General features: G+C 29.8%; 1 long non-coding RNA gene across 1 annotated transcript; it reads right to left on the reverse strand.

Moving 5' to 3' along the window:
• Positions 1–234: 234 nt before the first annotated feature.
• On the reverse strand, positions 235–4,249 carry LOC111085858. Its single transcript, XR_002610636.1, has 2 exons — positions 4,106–4,249; positions 235–852 (listed from the first exon to the last, which is right to left on the reverse strand). It is a non-coding gene; the product is annotated as an uncharacterized LOC111085858 (long non-coding RNA).
• Between the last annotated feature and the right edge of the window lie 33 nt (positions 4,250–4,282).

Here is a 4,282-nt window from a genome sequence, read left to right on the forward strand (position 1 = left end):
AGAAGAAACCAAATAAAACAGGAATCAGTGGAATAATTATGCAGACTTAAAATCCATGGGTAATGATAATTTTTAAGAGAAGCTACGATTTCCAAGCCCACTAGAAGAATTACACATATATATTATAAACATAAGCTTCCTTTTTCAGCAGACTAGTCAAAGTCTTCTTGTTACCAATTTCAATCTGTAACACTATTCATACTGTATTACTTAACTCATTGAGACTCGAGTGCATGGGTTCAACACATCTGTTTAATGGTTTGTTTAACTGCAATGCAAAAACAAACTACAGGATCAAATAGTTTTAAAACTTCAGAACTACTTTTGACAAATTATATAGCTTCTGCAAATAAGATACTCTATTTTTACACATATATCGGTACGAATTCACAGCTTTTACATAGCAAAGATTTCGTTGGGATACATTTTTTAAATAAACAATTAAAAATTGTTCAAAGGCACATTTTCCTCTGGCAACATATCACTAAGCTAAATTTTTATTGCTTCTTTCCAATTTCTATTCAAATCTCCACTGAACGGTAACTGTTGCTACTTTAAATTTCAAACAAATAAACAAAAAAAGGAAAAGAGCTTTCATGATGTATTTAGATCCCTTGTGCCTGTTAAAGCTGAAATATAGGCAATTACAGCACCCAATCACAACAGAGATTCAGAAACAGTGACTGATTGTAAAAAATCAATAAAACTACACTTGTATTTAAGTTATTAGGACAAATTAGCAATATTTTTTTCCAAAATATTAGACTTCCCTCTTAGGAGATACGAGTGTGATGTTATGCTCAGAAACAATTCACGAAATTTCTGAACACTAATTGTTTCATTAGTAGCCACCTAGAAACCAACACAAAATCAAAATTTGGGATTTAAAAATTTATGTATAAAATTAAATAAACTTTTTTATATACAATAAATTTCAACTCTGAACTATTTTATTCTCAAATGAGTAAAAGTTAATTTTCTTTTTAATTCAATGGTGTAATATTTTGCCCTCGAGACAAACTGCATCCATACACGCATGAGAGGGTTAATTAACGAGACATTTTGGGTCATTTATTTGAGGACACCACTGAATAATAATATTTTTCAAACTGTTTACTATTGTACAACATTCATGTCTAGTGTGTGCTTTATAGTTATAAATACTTTTTTGTCTACTTATTTTAACCTTTATAGCCGAAACTGAAAGATTTGTCTAGACTGGTAGTAAGTTATTGTATCACAGGTCATTTTTTTATTACAAGAATATGCTACAAATAACTTGAGTAGTCGAACGTAAACAATTATGGATACATGATTCTCAACATTTAATTTTGGGTCCACACAATCTAACTATAACATGACTATAGCAAAACATTTTTAGTCCAAGAAAGCAGAAAAAGTCTCCAACAAAACTTTTTTCTGCTAAGCCTAGTTATCATCTGTACAGATTGATGCTCAGCTTGCGATGTTTGATCACTTTTAAACCTCTTACTAGGGCTTGTAATATAGTTCAACATATACATTATTTCAAGATCAGAGGTCTATAAATAAGTTATTATTAAATTTTCATTTTAAAAAGATATGCCAATTTGGCAGCATTTGTATTATAGAAGAAACAACAGTAGTGTAATTTGTATGATTACTGTTTAATTCCCAACTATTTCTAGCTATTGGAAAGTCAAGGTAAGGTTAAGACATGTGTGCTCAATGTTGATTAAAACAGTAAATTTTTATAACATATTTCATCATTATAAGATGTGTCATCATTCTAGTTATATGTCTATAATTTAAAGCAGTTAATGCTGTGATGTTTACGACTTGTTTTTCTCATGAAAGGAATTGTAATAACATGTGAACTGAAATGCCTGAAACCTCAATTTAGAACCAGAAGGCTAATAAGAGAAATCTGATTAATCAGATGGAAAACAAAGTTTATAATAAACATTATAAATATAGGAATATCAAAAAACATCTTCAATTATAGACATGTCAGAACTGAAAATGTTTTGCGATAATATCACGTTTCTAAGCTAACTTAACATTATAATGTATTGCAAGTTATTTTACAAGCTCTCTTTAATAGCACACTTACTGATTAATTGTTCCACTTTTCAGTTCACGCATTTAACAATATCATTGTTCAAGGAAGAACATGGAATATGTAGCATTAAAGACTATATACTAAATAAAAGAGGAGTCAAATTCAAAGGAATAATTAGAACACACACACTGACTTTTAAGTGCACGAGTAATACCGATGCGTTAAGTCATCATTTACAAGGTTTTTATGAGCCAACTAAATCAATTACACATACATTATGAACATACGATTCCTTTCTAGTAGACTAGTCAAAAATACTTTTATTATCAATTTCAATCTATAACAATAATTGGCAATACGTATGCTTCAAGCCAACATGTTCACATGTGTCTTTTAAAATTCATTCTCTCATGTTAAAAATAGTTACAACATTGAGAATTAACAATAGCTAACATAATCCCCAATCTTTTGCAGGAAATGTTATTGCTGAATACAAACTTAAGAGGCCCATACATTTTGATGCTCCAGTGACAGTATATTGAACATTACCAATTACAACAAATCTGTATCTACTTCATTCTACATAGTTCGATCTTCAAGCTTATCTAACATTGGATTTCTTATAATTCAAACATAAACTGGCCTAACAGGCCTTATAACTCTTGAAAAGACCTGAATACTAGACTAGTTAAACCAATAAACTGTGCTACGAAATAAGTTCTGGTGTGTTTGTTATAATACAGTTAAAAAACATCTGTCAATGCACAGACATTCGTGGAATCTTTTTAACTTTTGCGTACATAAAATATGAACCATGCTATTCTAAAACCAAAATACTTCTAAATGGATCATTAAGCAAAGTGATGACTTATATTAAAAATTGATTTTACCAAAAAACTTTGTCATTACAAAAATAATGCATAATCAACACATTTCTAGAAACATTCTTTTATGCTGGCTTCACATTTTTTTGGTTTTAATATATATATATATATATATTTGACAAGTTATACCTGAGTACCAAACATACACACAAACAAAATGAAAAAAATAGCAGGTTCTACAAGAGCTAAATATGTGTGTATATATATATATATGTGTGTGTGTGTAATTGACAGAAAACAACAAATATGTAATGTTACAAACTTAAAAGCTATGAAATATAGTAATTTTCCTACTCTGCTAAAAAGGATAATTTTCTATTATTTACATTTACACCATTCTATATTTCTACTGTTGTTATACCACAATTGATTTCATAAATGAATCTTTCTACCTGTTTATAAGAAAGGAGATGTGTTAGTTTAAAATCTCACTGTAACAAGTCTAAGTAAAGCTCTCTCAGGCAGTTTTATAACATGAACAAGGTTGGAGGGGGTCATATAATGAATATTTACCAAAAGTGTTCATGGCTGAAGAGAGTTATAATAAGTTAACTCAGAAAAAAAACACCTACATCACCATTCATGCAATGCGTGTTTGCGACTCTGTATCTATCTAGTTGGTTTTTTTTAACGTATTAAGTCTCATGCCTTACAAGCTGTAGTTTTTTCTAGAGTTTATTGATTTGTAACTATTTCACGCATTTATTACAAATTACTGTATTTTATTTTTGCCAGAAATATTTACTCATTAACCTAACTGGAAGCAAAAATTAGTTTCTTGGCATTTTCACATTTGTGATTGAACAACAGAAGGCATAACACGAACAGATGTATTTTTCGTTGGCTTCTGTTGAAAAGGCCATTAGAATAGTGCTTATAGACATATAATTTGAATTATTGAAGTCAGATAAATAATCTTCCTCATTTACATAACATACACAGTGCTTTGCTAATTAATTTCCTTCTAATCACTGATTTACCTGAGAAGGAAATAAAAGTGACTCACTCTAAGGTGATGAGTAATGAAATGGAATGTTTTAATAAACCTATTTATAATAGCATCACAACAAATATTTGCAACACATGCCAATTTTTTAGAGAACTTGGCATTACCTGAAAAACATAAGCATGAAGTTTACATTGGTTCAACAAAAACCAAAAGAGAGGTAACAGTACATACCTTTTTCTCAAAAGTTTTTTCCAGTAAGGCATGAATATAACAACAAAAGGCCTCTAGTTAACATATGATATGCTCTAAGCAAATACACGTGCTAGAAACTTTATGACACAATTCTTACTCTTGCACTCTTTTTTTTTCCTCTCCATTTCGTACCATCTTGTTTCAAGACTGAAAACG

The sequence above is a fragment of the Limulus polyphemus genome, unplaced genomic scaffold (genome assembly GCF_000517525.1).
Source record: "Limulus polyphemus unplaced genomic scaffold, Limulus_polyphemus-2.1.2 Scaffold667, whole genome shotgun sequence".
In the NCBI taxonomy this organism is placed as follows: Eukaryota; Metazoa; Arthropoda; class Merostomata; order Xiphosura; family Limulidae; genus Limulus; species Limulus polyphemus.